At 44.2% G+C, this 17,035-nt stretch overlaps 1 long non-coding RNA gene across 5 annotated transcripts in view; it reads right to left on the reverse strand.

The window, feature by feature from the left end:
• Positions 1-17,035, reverse strand: part of LOC309651741 — a 204,932-nt gene that overhangs the window by 155,775 nt on the left and 32,122 nt on the right. For all 5 annotated transcript variants that reach the window (XR_014258345.1, XR_014258346.1, XR_014258347.1 and 2 more), the window contains one exon: positions 1,490-3,462. This is a non-coding gene — a long non-coding RNA (uncharacterized lncRNA). The remainder of the gene's footprint in view (positions 1-1,489; positions 3,463-17,035) is intronic.

Below are 17,035 nucleotides of genomic sequence, written 5' to 3' on the forward strand. Positions count from 1 at the left end.
CTATATCCCCACCTCTGAACTCTCTCCTGAGTTTTCTATCCTTATTTCCAAAAACCTAACGGGCAGTTCCACATGGCAAAATCCAAAGATCCTCAAACTCAATATGTCCAAAGTTAAGTTCATAATCATCCCTCAAACCTGTCTCCCTGCGTTTTCTGTCTTAGTCTCTGAGTCTATCTTACTAGCAACTCCTGCATCAATCTTTACTTTTTTCTAGTCCACACTTCCAAGCATTTGCTAAATAACATCATGTTATGTTCATCATCAGAACTTTTTATTACAAATGGCAGAATCAAAACTCAAATTAAACGAGAAAAAGAAATGTATTAGCTCATGGAACCAAACCATAAAAAAGGATGGATTAATGGGAATGGTACCAGATTTCTCTCTCCACCTCTCATCTCAGCTTTTGTTTTTGTTTGCCCTCACTCTTCCAGGCTCCTTCATGTGGAAGGGGCCATGGCCACTAGCAGCCCCGAAGGCACATCCCATTAACAATAATGAGAAGAGACACTTAATCTATATCAGGCACAATTCTAGGCACTTCAGAGCCCGTGAGGCAAGAAAGAGAAAACATACTCTCCACATCAAATGTAGAAGATCCATAGATAAGCTCTAAATTGGGCCAGCTTGGGTCACGTACCCACCTGCTGGAGCAACCACTGGGTCTAGAACCATGAAGTAGAGTAACAAGCAGGGTTTGGATCATCCATCAGCCCCTGACCTTGAGTGTTTCAAGTAGGAGGGGTCCAATGAACCACAGCAGGTGGGAAAACATGCAGGGTTAGACTTTGGGGCGAGAAATGGAAATGCAGAAACTCAACAGTGCTAATTCACGTTCACGGGTCTTTGCATCACCTTATGAAAGCTAAGAAGCCCATCAGGAATTGTATCTGAATAGACGCCCTACCCTCCAAAAAAAAAAAAGTACAGAAGAAAATTAAGACATTCCTCAGAAAACAGTTTTAAGAATACACTAGGGCTTCCCTGGTGGCGCAGTGGTTAAGAATCCGCCTGCTAATGCAGGGGATGTGGGTTCGAGCCCTGGTCTGGGAAGATCCCATATGCTGCGGAGCAACTAAACCCGTGTGCCACAACTACTGAGCCTGCGCTCTAAAGCCTGCGTGCCACAACTACTGAAGCCCATGCACCTAGAGCCCATGCTCCGCAACAAGAGAAGCCACTGCAATGAGAAGCCCGCGCACCGCAATGAAAAGCAGACCCCGCTCGCCGCAACTAGAGAAAGCCCACGCACAGCAACGAAGACCCAATGCAGCCAAACTATAAATAAATAAAAAATAAAAAAAGAATACACTAAAAACACAAAGAATGGGTCATCAAAGCTCAAAAATGTATGCTGAGAGTACTTAGCCTCTGCAAGCATAGAATATCTTTTTTTTAAAAAAGTCTCAAACTTCTAAATAATAGTGGTTGTAATGATAAAAAGCATAATGATGAGACAGGATGGCACGCCTTTGCATTACGTTACCTGTTCAGCCTGCAGGTGCTGTTTCATCTCTTGCACTGACTTTGAGGCCCCAGGGACGTCTGCAGTCATGGGTGACATTTAGCTCTTCTTTCTCATAGAACTTCAGAAGGAGTTCTCCCTGGAAAATTTCCAGAGGGGGTATTGAAATTGAAGCCATAAGAATCTCTATAATGTACCTGTAGTTTAACTTTCCAGTGTCCCTTTTTAAGATAAATAGTTGGAAAATATACCCTGAAGTAACTGCGCAAGTGAATTTGACATTGTTTTAGACCCCATAACAACTGCATCTACAGGCTGGCACTTACTGTCATGGATGGTGAACTCTATTTTTTTTGTTTCTACATCTACAGTTCCTCGGTTTATTGATTTCTCATTCATCAGAAGATCTGTAAACATAATGAAGCCTAAATGGAGCACACATGAATATGAATTTTGTGGTGTGTATAAATTAAGCCTCCTGCTGCAACATTTGGGGGAGATATTTCTCCTAGGAATGAATGTTGCCACCCGACAGGTGTGTAATAAGATGCTATTTTCATCCTCCCTCATCTAAGGTTTTTAATGTAACTGGAAACATTCTTGGAGGCAGGGGGAGGGAGATGCCCTGAGTCATTGTGAAAATCATTATTCTGCATCATGCTCAGCTGGACGTGGGAATGAATTAAAACAAATGTTCAAGAATGTTCTATTTCAATATGAAGCTATTTCATCTGTTATCTTTTTCTCTTGCACTTAAATGTGACCAAAAGATCTTCCAAAATGAAATGCAGCCTTGTATGAAATCAAATTGATTTCTCTTATTTGTAATTTACCAGAGAATATTTGTCCTGAGTATTATTAGGCAGCAAAGCTATTCTATTTATTGAAAAAAGAAAGAAAAAGGAAAAACACATTTGGAGTTGATGTTAAAAAGAGAAAACTATACAGTGTGTTCTACATTTGAAATTCCACAAACTGTTAATAAACTGGATTTTTCCTGTAAAGAGATGCATGCATCCTTTTGCCTCATTTCACCAGGTTCAGTGTTCACTTTTACCATCTCCAGCACCCCTTGTTCAGTCAAATGTATATGAAGTCCAAAGCCATGTAAGAAATGCCCTGCTCCAGCCAGGATCAAACAGAATGCTTCTGGAATGGAACATCAGCAGAGCTGCTCCCTTTGTTCACTTTTTTCCCTTCACGTTTTTTATTGTTAGCAGTGACTACATTTCAGAAACAAAGCCACCTGCTTTCAAACACAAATGAGGGAAGGCTGAGTCTGTGTGCTTGTACGTGTGTGTGCATATGCACTGGGATGGGGGGCACGGATGTGTGTGTGTGTGTGTTCCCTCGCAAAAGGAGTTATTTATGTGTCTAACCTGTCTTCGGGGGCTTACAAAATATTCAGCAGGCTGGAATGAACCTCTCCGGAGGGTGCTGAGCCCCAGATGGACATGTTAGGGAGTAAGGCTCAGGAGTAATGCCGGGAAGGCACTCGTGCTGAGATGCTCCTAGCCTGGCAGAGCCAGCATTCACCTGAGGGGCCAGGAGAGCCTTGACTCCTTATCTGTGAAAATCAGGGCACCTGACGTTGCCTTTGGGAGCCTTGGTTTTCTTATCTGTAAAATGAAAAGTCTGAACTATGTTGGGGGTCTCCATTCTTGGCTGCACAGTAGCCTCGCTTGATTTTCTTGTTTTTAATAATGATGCAAGGGCCTTACCCCAGACCACTTGAATTAAACCCCCAGGGATGGAATCCAGAAACGAATATTTTTTTAAGCTCCCAGGTGCGTCTAGGTGCAGCCAGGGTGGTGAACTGCGGCTGGGTGATCGCCAAAATCTCTCCAGCGCGGGTTCTGCAGGACTTGCTCCCGTCAGATCAGGTGTCTGTTGGGTCAGCTCTGTGTCCTCAGCAGTCCACCCTGCCCGGTCGTTCTCCATCCCATGGAACGTTCCAGATGCATAAGTCATCAGGGCTGAAGCTCCAACAGGATCTGTGGAAACAGTCAACATCATTAACTGGACTACCCAAACTAAAGAGTGAGGATTTGGGGGGGTGGGGGGAGGGAAGGATTGTTTAAAGGGAAACGTAGTGGTTCCTAAGAAACCTGTGCGACAGCATCAAAGCTGCTGGGAACTCTGCACAGTGAGCTCATTTCCCTGTTCACACCCAGTTACGATGTCTCTTTTGCAGCCCCGCGCTGTGCTGCAAAGATAAACGAATTTAATCAATAGCAAGAGCTGCATTTTTTTTTTTTTTTTTTGACTTGGACCAATTTTGAAGTCTTTATTGAATTTGTTACAATATTGCTTCTGTTTTATGTTCTGGTTCTTTGGCCATGGGGCATGTGGGATCTGAGCTCCCTGACCAGGGATCGAACCCGCCCTCCCGAATGCTTTTGATCTTGCAGTCAAGTCACATAGTTTCCTTTTCCAGGAGAGTGCCACACTTCCCTCTGCCCTGTTTTCTTGTCTCTCCGAGCTTTTCCCTTCTTACTCCTGTTTAACCCATCCATCCCCTCGCCCAGTCATCCACAGATCTGCTCCCCACCCCACCTTGGGCCGCCCCCGCCAACCCTCCGCATGATTTTATTTTTTTTTCTCATTTCCCATTCACCCTACTTTGTATGCTCTCACCCTCCCTTCCCACATCTCCCTTTCCCAACCAAGATCACTGGGCCACCGATGGCTGTGAGGATGTGAAAATCTGAGCCACAGGCATGAATAATGAATTGGAAGAGGCAGACTGAAGCCAGTCGGAACTGAGACAGTATTTCCGAAATGCAGCCAAATGACTTAGCAAGAGGCGGGATGGAGTTACTGCAATCCCTGGAAGCCCCGGACACACTGGTAATTATGAAAATGCAGTTGTGATAAAGTATGAATCTGCAATTGTCCTAAGGCTGACGGAAGTGTCATACCCTGCTCTGGGCTGAAACTGGGAGTTCTGGAAGGTGCGGGGACATTTGCCGACCCCGTTGAGCTGAGGGACTAGTGCAGTCACTGGCGAGATGGCCTGCTTCCTCATTCCAAGAATAGCACCTCCACCCTGGGTTGGGTGCAGCTAGACAAGGATGGCTAGAGGGTGTGGTACTGGAAGCTCCCACCCGGCAGCAAGGTCAGGGGAGTGGGGGCTCTGGATCTTGAGGTTGCCGGAGGGGGAACAGGCAGGAGTCTGGACGCCAAGGAGAGTTGTCTGCTGCTCTTCTAACTCATCAGAAACCAGCCTAAGTACCAGCCCTCAGCTCTCAGGTGTCTGCTCCTGCACTGTTCCCAGTTAGTTGGAAACCTCCTTTGGACCTTCTTTTACAAGCAAGACTTGCGAGACTTGGTGATGGGTCTGTGGAGCCAGTGGTCCAATCTGGGGACCTGCTGGAGCTGGTTGGTGAATGAGGGCCTGCAGACAATCTTTAACATTCTGGCCACCCCTCGAGTTCTCTCCCATTTGCCCCAGACACGTCTTTGTGAAATATAAACCTGGCTATAGCGCCGTCTGCCCAGAAACCTGTCAACAGCTACTCATTGGCTCCAGAACTGAGGCTAAACTCCTGATAATAACCTCCAAGGCCCTCTGTGACTTGGCCCAAACTTCCATCTCCGACTTCGCGTCTCCACTCGGTGACTCGACCCGACAGTGCAGAGATGCCGAATGCTCTGTGCTCCGTGCCCTCTGCCGCTCCTTCCCTGCGCACCTGCGACGCGGCTGTGTCCCCTGCATCTCCGTCTCCTTCATGAACACCCGTTTATCCTCCCAAGACCCAGCGTAGGAGCCCTGTTTGCTAGGAATTGCTCTGGAGCTCTCAGATTGGACGAACTCCCCCTCCCCAGCTTGTGCTCCCACCTTACCTACTGTCGACTTAACGTGGAAAGGTCTTTGTGAGCCCGGAATGTGTTACCCAGCCCAAGCGCGCTCTGCTCGCTGCACGACAGGCCAATAAGTCGGGAGACAAGTTGTTGAGGCAAAGGAGTAATGACTTTAACGGGAAAGCTAGCAGACTGAGAAAATAGCAGGCTAGTGTCTCAAAAAACCATCTTCCCTCAGTCCAAATTCGGGTTTCTTTTACACAGAGAAAGGGGAGGGGGAGGAGCTCACTGCGATGCCAACCAATGGCTGAGCAGGACTGCTAAGGCTCGCTCACTAACTAACGGTTACTCGCTACGGGTCCTTCCCTAATGGTAGCTCACTAACGGTGAGTGGGACCGCTAACGGTGGCTCCTTGACACTTGCTCGCTAAGGGTCGCTCACTTGGGGGGAGGGGCCCCCTGCGAGGCCGACCAGCGGCAGAGCAGGACTGTTAACGGTCACTCCCTAACGGTTGGTCCCTAAGGGTCTCTCACTAACGGTCAGTTGCTTGGGGGAGGGGCCCACTGCGAGGCCGACCAGCGGCGGAGCAGGACTGCTAACGGTCACTCCCTAGCGGTTGGTCCCTAAGAGTCTCTCACTAACGGTCAGTTGCTTGGGGGAGGGGCCCCCTGCGAGGCCGACCAATGGCCGAGCAGGACTGCTAACGGTCACTCCCTAGCGGTTGGTCCCTAAGGGTCTCTCACTAACGGTCAGTTGCTTGGGGGAGGGGCCCCCTGCGAGGCCGACCAATGGCCGAGCAGGACTGCTAACGGTCACTCCCTAGCGGTTGGTCCCTAAGGGTCTCTCACTAACGGTCAGTTGCTTGGGGGAGGGGCCCCCTGCGAGGCCGACCAATGGCTGAGCAGGACTGTTAACGGTCACTCCCTAGCGGTTGGTCCCTAAGGGTCTCTCACTAACGGTCAGTTGCTTGGGGGAGGGGCCCCCTGCGAGGCCGACCAATGGCCGAGCAGGACTGCTAACGGTCACTCCCTAACGGTTGGTCCCTAAGGGTCTCTCACTAACGGTCAGTTGCTTGGGGGAGGAGCCCCCTGCGAGGCCGACCAATGGCCGAGCAGGACTGTTAACGGTCACTCCCTAGCGGTTGGTCCCTAAGGGTCTCTCACTAACGGTCAGTTGCTTGGGGGAGGGGCCCCCTGCGAGGCCGACCAATGGCTGAGCGGGACCACTACCGGTGGCTCGCTAACAGCCATGTGCCTGCCCCGCCCCTATTATAAATGGACACTCTGGGCGCAGAGACCCCCTCTCATTCACCCAGGAATGTTCCCTGCATCCAACACAATGCCTGGAACAGAGTAGACATCCATTAATGCTTGTGTAGAGAATCCTGGCTGGAACAGAACAGGAAGCCAGGATTACAGTACTCCCATCTTACGCGTATGCATGTTCCCACAGTCCCTGCCTCGGATAGAGGTCCAGCCCCCGGAGCAATGCTCCCCTTCCCCGTCCCTCCCAGTGGAGAGCGCCCAGCCACCTGCTCATCTGTCACCCCCTCCCCCAGCCTGACGTGTTGTGACTGTGATCTCAGGGGTCCACCGCTCCCCAGTTCCCTGTCTCTTCTCAGTGTTGTGCAGCCTTGACGGGCAGAGGAGATGCACCCTGCTGACTCGGATATTGAACTAAATCTTTCAAGCCAAAACTTAGTTCACTCTCCCCGAATGAGGACAATGACTGAGTCACAAAGGAACAGGTAGAGCAGGTATGAGTCTCTGTCTGCAAATTCGAATGTGCTAAAAAGGAATCTTGAATTTTTCACAACTCGATTTAATTTTTATTTCAAGTTCCATTTTTTTCCTGAGATGGCGGGGTGAGTCTCCCCTCCGTTTTCCCGAGGCTGGCATCTGAGCACCAGGGGGTTAATGTGGTGTCGGGGTGAGGGCGGACCTGGTCTTCATCCTCAGTGTCGTCTATTCATCCTGGTTCCTGCTGGGAAGCAGCACCTCATGTCACACCCTGTCCGCCCTGGGGGTCGCTGAGGCTGCCTCATTCCCGTACTCTCTGCCACGCTTGGGGGCCAAGAAATCATGTTGGGGTCATGACGAGGCCAGGAGAACTCTGTAAGGCCACATCTGCCAAGTCACAGTATAGAGTCATTGTCACTTCCCCAGAACATTAAAGAAATAGGACGTGGGCTCACTCTGTTCTCTTTTTGTTGGGTTGGTTTTAGGTTCCAGCATCCCTCACACTTGACGTGGAACCAGGGCTCATGGCCTCCTTTCTTGGGGACCTCCCAGCATCTAAGCTCTCATAACTCCCCGATCCAATTCACCCTCCTTCCAGTCTGTGGCATCCTTTTCTAGCCAGTGTGTACGTGAGGGTGAAGCGAGGGCCCTTCCGACGACTCGTCTGAGACTGACAGTCTGTTACCTCTGTCCTCTTTCCATTTCCTCAAAGCCCATTGTTCTGAAACTCAAAGGCCGCGAGGAGACTTCTTCCTCTGATCTTTCTTTTCACATTGCTTTCCTAAGACAGTGATCACCTACCACCATCTAGTTACTGAATGGAGAGCAGGGGTAGGGTCTAGAGGGATTGGAGGCGGAGGTATTATTAAGAGTGTGAGCAAACACTAAGGTAGCATTTATAATCAATCAGGCACTGTTCTAAGGTCTTCACATACATTAGCTCATCAAATCATTGCCACCCAACGAGGCAGATACTGTTATTATTCCCAGTTTGCAGATGAGGAAACTGAGATTAAGTAGTGACAAATTGGAGGAGCTGGGACTTGAACCCAGGCAGCCTGGCTCCAGGGTCTGTGCCCTTAACCACTAAAATGACAGCTTCTCACTAATCAACAAACACCCTGCCACACACGTTATTTTTTGTTATTGATCTGTCTTCCTTGAAGATGTATAGGAAAAGAAAAGTTTAAAAATATTATGATGGAACCTTCTCCTTCTACTCAAAGTGCTTATGCTGGGATTTAACAAATTTTGATCTTGAAGAGAAATCTATCCGTCATCCATGTGAATGTCAAAAAAAAAGATAAAAGCCTAGAAGTCCTTAAAAAACAGAATCTCCCACCACCATCGCCACCACCAACGCCACCAGCTCAATCTGCCTGGAAGCGTTTTATCAGGCCCCTCAGCAGCAGGGTAAGAGTTAGAGGACCTGACCTCTGAAAAGGTGTTGCCAACTCTATATATCTCCCTCTGTGTGCCCTGGATGCTTCTATCTAATTCTAAGAACTAACATCCCTTTTGAATGAAAAGATGCCCAAGAAAAAGCATTTGTGTAGAACAACCATTCTTAACATTTTGGGGGGGTCACAGACCTTTTTGCAATCTATGAAGTACATCCCCAGAAAAAACAAATGCTTGTATCCAAATGCACACATAATTTGGCATAAAATTTTAGGCAAATTACTGAGCCCTGTACTACGTGTGAACTCTTCCTGGAAGGGAAACTGCATTATGTGTTTCTGTACCTTCAACACCTAGCAGAGAATAAACTCATTGAGTTAGACCCACCCTGCCTCCACGCTGGTCCCGGGCATGCACACTGACTCTCTGTGTATCATGAGACATGGAAAATCTTCCCCTCCCCTTTATCCAGCCCAGATTCTCTGCAAATGCCTGGTGCCAACAAGGACATTTGTTCTTTGTGCATGGATGCCTGTGTTTTTGCCTCCGAGAGACAAACACTGACTGGGATCTGAGTAGAAGCGGCCGCTCTGATTTTCAGGCAATTTGGGGGCTGCACATAAAACTCTACGTCCTTGTGGGGGCCAGGTAGGAAATGACCGAAGCTCTGGGCCTCTTTATAACCCCATAGAGGACTCCTTCTCACCCATTACTGCAGGGTAGCCAATCCCCTGACTGGTCTTTCCCTTTTCAGAAGGGAATCCAACACATCAAGTTTTAAAATACCTTCTCGAAGAAAACAATTTAATGCGTTTTCCTGCACCTCAAGAGTACTGGTGAAGTGCAGTTAATTCTGCTTTTCAATTCTCGAATCAGTCAGCAGAGAGGATGTTTGGGTCAAGGCCAAACGTTATTCTTTCTATGAAGGAAACACAGAGATGGTTCAGGATAAACTCTGTGAGCAACTCAGAGCCCTCTGCAAGAAATCATGGTACTCTGTGAGGGCAAACACTTACATGATTATCACTTGTGGTTAGCTGGAGTCACGCCACCAATGGGATTATTAAGAATCAGTAGGGCAGGACTTCCCTGGTGGCGCAGTGGTTAAGAATCTGCCTGCCAATGCAGGGGACACGGGTTACAGCCCTGGTCCAGGAAGATCCCACATGCCGCGGAGCAACTAAGCCCGTGCGTCACAACTACTGAGCCTGAGCTCTAGAGCCCGTGAGCCACAACTACTGAGCCCATGTGCCACAACTACTGAAGCCCACGCGCCTAGAGCCCGTGCTCCGCAACAAGAGAAGCCACTGCAATGAGAAGCCCACACACCACAACGAAGAGCAGCCCCCACTCACTGCAACTAGAGAAAGCCCACGTGTAGCAAAGACCCAACGCAGCCAAAAATTAATTAATTAATTTTTTAAAAAAGAGAAAAATCTTTAACAACAACAATGAAAGAATCAGTAGGGCAAACACAGCAGAGACAGCTAAAAGCTACTGGGAAATAATAACAATACTTTCTTCATTCTCATTTTTCTTTTCCTTTCCTCCTGGGTTGGGGTGGCATGGTTTATCCTTCTCATTCCTTCTATCAACAGTCTCTACTTCTCCGATGATTTTTTCTTGTGATCTATTCTTATTATCGAGTTTTATATCTTAACTGTGTTCATGGATTCCTATACCTTGAAAAGGGCCATCTTCTTTCCTTGCAAGTGATCCCTGAGCCTTTGTGATTCCCTACCCCTCAGTAATTATTCTAGACACGTTCCTTGTTATGAGTACATTTATGATTATATAAACTACATACATGTATAAGTGTAGTAAAATACTTTCCATATATATAACAAACACAAAAATAAATTGTAAAATGATAAGATGAAATAATTATAAATAGGGCTCTAATATTTTATCCTTTCTCCTAATGCACTGTCCACCCCTTTGAGATTTAAACACCCTGCTTTGAAACACAGGCCTAGTGTATCACCAAGCAGGTAAACATCAGAGCAAAGTCCTCCAAGGGCTAAAACTGGCTGTCACTGCCTCAGATTGTAACCTGTAATAGTCCCCTAACACCCGACATTCATATAGGTGAGGTCATTCACAAACTGAATGTTTGTGTCCCCCCCCCCCAAAATTCATATGCTGAAGCCCTAACCCCCCAGAGTGGCTGTATTTGGAGTTGGGTCTCTAAGGAAGTAATTAAGGTTAAATGAGGTCATAACTGTGGATCCCTAATCCAATTGGATTAGATAGGTTTGGTGCCCTTATAAGAAGAGACAGAAGAGAGCCCTCTCTCTCTCTCCCTCAGTCTCCCCCTCTCCATCTCTCTCTTCCCCCAAGCCTGCACCTCAGAAAGACCATGTGAGCACACAGCAAGATGACATCCATCTGCAAGCCGGGAAGAGAGTTCTCACCAGGAACCAGCCCTGCCAGACCTTGATCTGGGACTTCCAGCCTCCAGAACCACAAGAAAATAAATTTTTGTTGTTCAAGCCACCCGGTCTGTGGCATTTTGTTATGGCAACCGGAGCAGACAAATCCACTCTTGGAAAACTCACCAGATTATTCCTGTAACCCCAGCGCTATAAACACAGGTAGATATAGTCATTCAACTTGAGATTAATACTTTCTTCTAAGTTGGTCATACAATTAGTATCAGGTGAGAAACTTTGGTGGTGCCAGAAATGTTTGGAGGTAAGAGGAACTCACACAACATCCCCCTGACCTGCGCGAGCAGAGGAATGTAGGGCCAGTGCAGTCCTGCTGCTACAGCAGAGGTGAAAGCCCTCACTTTTCCATCAGAAAGGCACCAGCATCCCCACTGCACTGCACTGTAACTGCCCCCATTATCGTGATCTTAGTGTATGCCTCAGAGAGACAAGAATTGAAGTGTCTGTGGGAAGTAACTGAAGCTCAGCTCTTGAGAATTTTATGGGCTGCTGTTTCTTGACATACTTTTAGAGAGATAACCTGATCTGCTCTTCCACTGAAAACAACAAAGATAGATGCTGCTTTTATTTAAAAAAATAAACCTCTTTAAAATGCACTCATGAACAAGGGAGAAAAGAAAATCAATGGAGGGTAAAAGTTAATTAAAAGGAGAAATATATATAGGTAACTAAGCACTGAATCTGGCTTTTGCTCTGGGGAAATCTTTTAAATCATGATTATTTTGAGCTCCTGTTTTTGACAACTGTGCAAACTGTGAGGCATAAGACAAATCCTCATGCGCAACCAAAGGGGGGAGTCTGAAAGGAAAACCCATGAGTAATCTAGGAACAGCAGACAAACCTAAGAACCCACAGAAGGGACCATTAAAAAGTGCTTGTGTCTCTCAACCTTGGAGCTGGGTTGAAGGGAAAAATCTCTCTCCTGAGAATTCATAACCATAATCTAGTTTTCATGGGAATTTTCAGTCCAAATTCACACTACTTCAAATCTAGAACTGATTTTAAAATAGCCCCTGGTGGGTAGTGCCCTGCTGTGCAAGGTAGAAGTAAATGCATATTATCTTTGAAGGAAATTACTTTCAACTAAGGCTTCAAAGACTGCTACAGATAAAGTTCCAAGGAACATGAGTCCATAGTCAGCACTACAACAAACACATAAACAGGAGTCACGAATGAGAGATTATAAAATCAATCAAGAAAATTCAAAAAGAATCCAAAAGAATGTCTAAAAACAAAAATATAGTGATTGAAAGTCAAAGCTCAATTTTCAGGCTACACAACAGGCACAGTTTAAGACTGATTCACTGAAATGGAAAATGGTTCAGCAGAAATTACACTAACGCAGCAGAGAGAGAAAATGAAGTGCTGAAAATTAGAAAGATATTAAGAATCTTGTAGCATAGAGTGAGTTTCAGAATCCCAAAATCACAATCAGATTTTCAGAGGGATGTAATAAAGAGAATGGAGAAGAGGCAATATTCAAAATGAAAATGGCTAAGAATTTTCTGTTACTGTCAAAAGATTCAAATTCTCATATTTGAAAGATGAATCTTTCAAAGAAGATTAAGTTTTTTAAGATCCACAACTATACACATCATAATCAAACTGCAGAAAAAACATAACAAGAGGATCTTAAAAGCAGCCAGAAAAGAAGAATCATCTGCAAAGGAGTAACAATTATACTGGCAGCTGACTTCTTAGCAGCAATAATGAAAATCAGAAGATAGTGGAATAATATTTTCAATATGCTGAGAAAAAGATAACTCAAAAACTAAAATTTTATACCCACAAATCTATCATTCAAATATGAGGATGAAATAAAGATATTCTATGGTAAATAAAAACTAACAGAGGTTCCAACTAACAGACCCTGGCTTTAAGAACTTCCAAATAAGCATTTCACATAGAAAGAAACTAATCCTAGACAAAAGGTCTGGGATGAAAGAAAGAATGGTGAGTAAAGAAATACGTAAAATTGTGGGTATACATAAACAAACTTTTAATGTGGAAAACAACAATAATAATATATTTTCAGAGTTAAACAAAAAAGATAAAACTAAAATACAGCAATGGTATAGAAGTAAGGAGGAGGTGATTGGAGTTAAAGTGTTTATACATTGGATTGTTTGGGTGGGTGGTAAAGGTATTCATTAACTTTAGACTTTACATTCATATTAAAAATTTCCAAGGTAACCATTAAAGGAATACAATGCATATATTCCACAATCCTACTTCTAGAAATTTTTGAAACAGCAACAAACTGGAAACTTTATAAATGAATATTAGTAGAGATTTAGTTAAAATAATTGTGGATAATAGAATACTATGAACACAATTAAGATAATACAATACTCTGCAGCCATTTTTAAAGTGCAATAACTATATATGTATTTCTTGGAAATAATCTCCAAGGTAAAAGCAAAAATGGTGCATATCATGTGCTAATATTTATTGCTTTTTAAAAAGGAGGGATCAGAAAAGAATATGTACATACATTATGCTTATATTTTCATAGGATATCTCTAAAAGATATATAGGAAACTGACAATAGTAATTGCCTCTAGGTTAACTTTTTAATATTCTAGTGCATATGTACTCTTTTAATAACCTATAAAATAAAAGCCAGAGCCAAAACATACAGAAATAAATACTCAGAGGAAGGCAGACACACACACACACACACACACACAAATACAGCAAAGAATCCATGGCAAAAGATACCATCTTTAAAAAGTATACCTTTGTGAAAGTAAAACAGCTTAAAAGAAGCACTCAGGGGCTTCCCTGGTGGCGCAGTGGTTGAGAGTCTGCCTGCCAATGCAGGGGACACGGGTTCGAGCCCTGGTCTGGGAGGATCCCACGTGCCGCGGAGCAACTGGGCCCACGAGCCACAATTACTGAGCCTGCGCGTCTGGAGCCTGTGCTCTGCAACGAGAGAGGCCGCGACAGTGACAGGCCTGCGCACCGCGATGAGGAGTGGCCCCAGCTCGCCACAACTGGAGAAAGCCCGCGCACAGAAACGAAAACCCAACACAGCCAAAAATAAATAAATAAATAAATTTATTAAAAAAAAAAAAAAGGAGCACTCAGACCTTCCCTTCTCTCATATATAACGACAGAGCTCTAATCCTTGCATTTGCTACAGAGTCTTATATGAGCATTACTCCTCTCCTTTACACTCTGTTCAATCGTACATTCCTTGAAGGCCTGAATCAATGTATTATCCCCTTTGTAGTTCTCACAAAATATATAGAATGGAGCGTTGTATATAACAGATGCTTAATAAATTAACATTTGTGAGTTACTATGTACTGTATTTTTATGGATTTGAAGTTTTTACCCTACCAAACTTATCTGAATCATAGTAATAAGTTTTCATAACATGTGAAACTCAATGGTATATTATATGAGTTAAAATTTGGAAGTTTTAGTTCCACTACTTCCTTTCATCTTCTAGATTTCTTGCTAAATTTGACACAATAAGAAAGACTTACTTCCGGTATTTAGGACAGCAAAAACCACAAAATTGTCTTACAAGCAACCATATTAACATGTTCTTAATGTCTTCATTCTGTGTGACCCAAAAGCCAGCATATGGAATGCATTCTGTGATCATGTTTGTATATGTCACATTCTTAAACTTTGCAATGAGGAGCTCTTGGGCTGAAGGCCAAATCTGAGAAGTGGACGGGGGAGTAGGGTCCTGGATGTGCAATGGTGGCCGACCATTAATCCCAGACACCCTGGCCCAACACTCCTGGGAGTCTCCCGAATCCTACAGATCAGTTGCAGCTGGAGATGCAGAACTGGGTCCTTGCGGTATGAAGTAAGTGGCTTTCTATATCCTGAAGTTTTCTGGACAAAATCACTTTCTTATGCATTCATTTGTATTCTAACTAGAAAGAAATCATCCGTGAAAATAAGCATGAGAAGGTCTTTTTCAGATGTTTACACTGGAATAGTTATTTCTAACTTTTTAAATTTTTTGGCCACAGTAGTGTTTCTTCCCATATGTAAAGTAGACGAATGTGGAATGGGGATGGGGGCAGCCCAGAACCCCAATTTCCAGCTCCTAAATCTATGGACAGTCGGCAGTGGTTCTGAAGCTTTTGCGTGTGTTTAAGAGCCACCTGGGAGTCCACAAGAAATGCAGGTTATTGGGTTTAACCCCTGAGGAGTCTGATCAGAAGATGTGGGTGGAGTCTGAGAGTCTAAATCTTAACAAGCACCCCAGGGGATGTAGAGGATGTGACCCTGCCCTACCAACTCACAACCTGTCATCCTTTACAGTGCTGCTCAGCAGAGTCCAGTGTGAAAATTACCCGGCAAGCTGGTCCCAATTGAGGCTCCTTCTTTGACTTACTCGCATAGTGATAGAGGCCCAAGATTCTCAACTCGCTTTAGCTGATTTTTCCCATAATTTCCTAAGGCACTCAAACCTGAAGCGGCAACTACGTTTTTTCCGGTTGGTGGAAAGAATTCTAAGAACTTGTTTATTTTAAAGCAGCAGTAATGATAGATACAGAGATTGAAATTCCATCTAACACTCATTTCCCAAATTATCTCAACAGAAGGAAGTGGAGCAACTTCTAGATCATGTGGAACTGGTAAGGACACCAGCTGAAACCCTAAAAATAGCTGCATCATGTTCCAAGCCCAATCAGGGAATTCCTTCCCGACAAATGACTTCAGTGGATTCCCATGAATGCACAGCTGCCTGGGGGGATGCAAGACTGCCACACGGGGCTGAAACAAAGGGTCTTAGATTTCAGAAACACTGATCACTAGTGAACCTACACTGGACCAGCTATTTTCTTGTCTAAGAAATTGGACATTGGTGAAACCTGTACGTCCAGAATAGGGGAGTTGTGCTGAGCAGGAAATATATTGCTCTTTCCGTTTGGGATGTGTGGTAACACGTCACACCTGGGTGCCCATCCTGCCTCTCAGATTAGACAGTAGAGAAACTACAGAGTAGGAGCCAGCATATGTGCCTTTCTTTATCCAGATTCTATCACAATGTTTTTTATGGTGATTGATAACACCAGCTGATTCCATCTGAGCAGGAAAAGCCTGCAAAGGGGGTTCCGAGATCCACTTTCCTTCGGAAGAAATCATGAGCTCACTTAGATATGTCAACAGAAGTTACAGAATAGCAGTCTTATAACCATAGCACCTGGGACCATATATTGGCTAAAAACACCAACAATAAAAAAACAACTAAACTGTGGTAAATTACATTTGGTATTTCTCTGGCACCTGAAATTTCAGAGAACCTGAGAACCTATATACATCATATAACTTGCTATTTTTTCATAAGGAGTGTGGAAGATTGTAGTCTAAAATCTGCAAAGCCCTTCAACTCCTGGGGGAGACAGCTGGATAAGAAAGATGACTATCAAGTATTAATATAATTTTTTAAGTGAGTATACTAGAACTTTAATATTAAAATGGGCATTAACCTTCAAAACAGTCGCCCTAAGAAGACTATACCTCTATTTCATTGCAGAGGCCATTTCTCAAAATATTTCTGGAGTCTTATTTTGTGAATTGCTTTTAAAATCAAGTTAGAAGCTACACGAGAAAAAAAGTCTTCTTACAACGATGTTTTTTAACCTTTCATACATCTTTTTGACATGTGAAAAAAAAATTTAAAGACCGTCAGCTATCCTCTGTCCTAAACCCCACCACAATTATCATGCCATCCAAGAAAGTTTAAACTTAAGTTGAAATTTTTTTACTGTTTATTTAATGAAATCAAGGATTTTCTTTTTCAATCTGCCATCTCAGAATGCATTTTCAAAATAACCAACACATACACCATCCCCAGAATTTTTACTTACCCACTCAGAATCACTGTATTACATTTTAGTAAAAGCTTGTTTTTAACCAAAAAATAAAGTTTCATACTCAGTTTGATTAATCCCTTTACTCAACAGCCTGCCTCTGAATGAGGCCTTTTTCAAAACTGAAATCCATTTTGAATAGGGAGAGTTTACCATCATAAAATAAGAGATGTCATAGACTTTGAGAACAGTTTCAGATGGATTCTTAATAGATTTTATACTGATATCTAGAAAAGGACAATATCTGTTTGTGTGCTCAAAATCTAATTGGTTGATTAAGAAAATTAATCTTAGTCATATCTACTTGTTACAGTTTTTAAACATAG

Source organism: Balaenoptera physalus (genome assembly GCF_965194825.1).
Source record: "Balaenoptera physalus genome assembly, chromosome: 21".
Taxonomy (NCBI): Eukaryota; Metazoa; Chordata; class Mammalia; order Artiodactyla; family Balaenopteridae; genus Balaenoptera; species Balaenoptera physalus.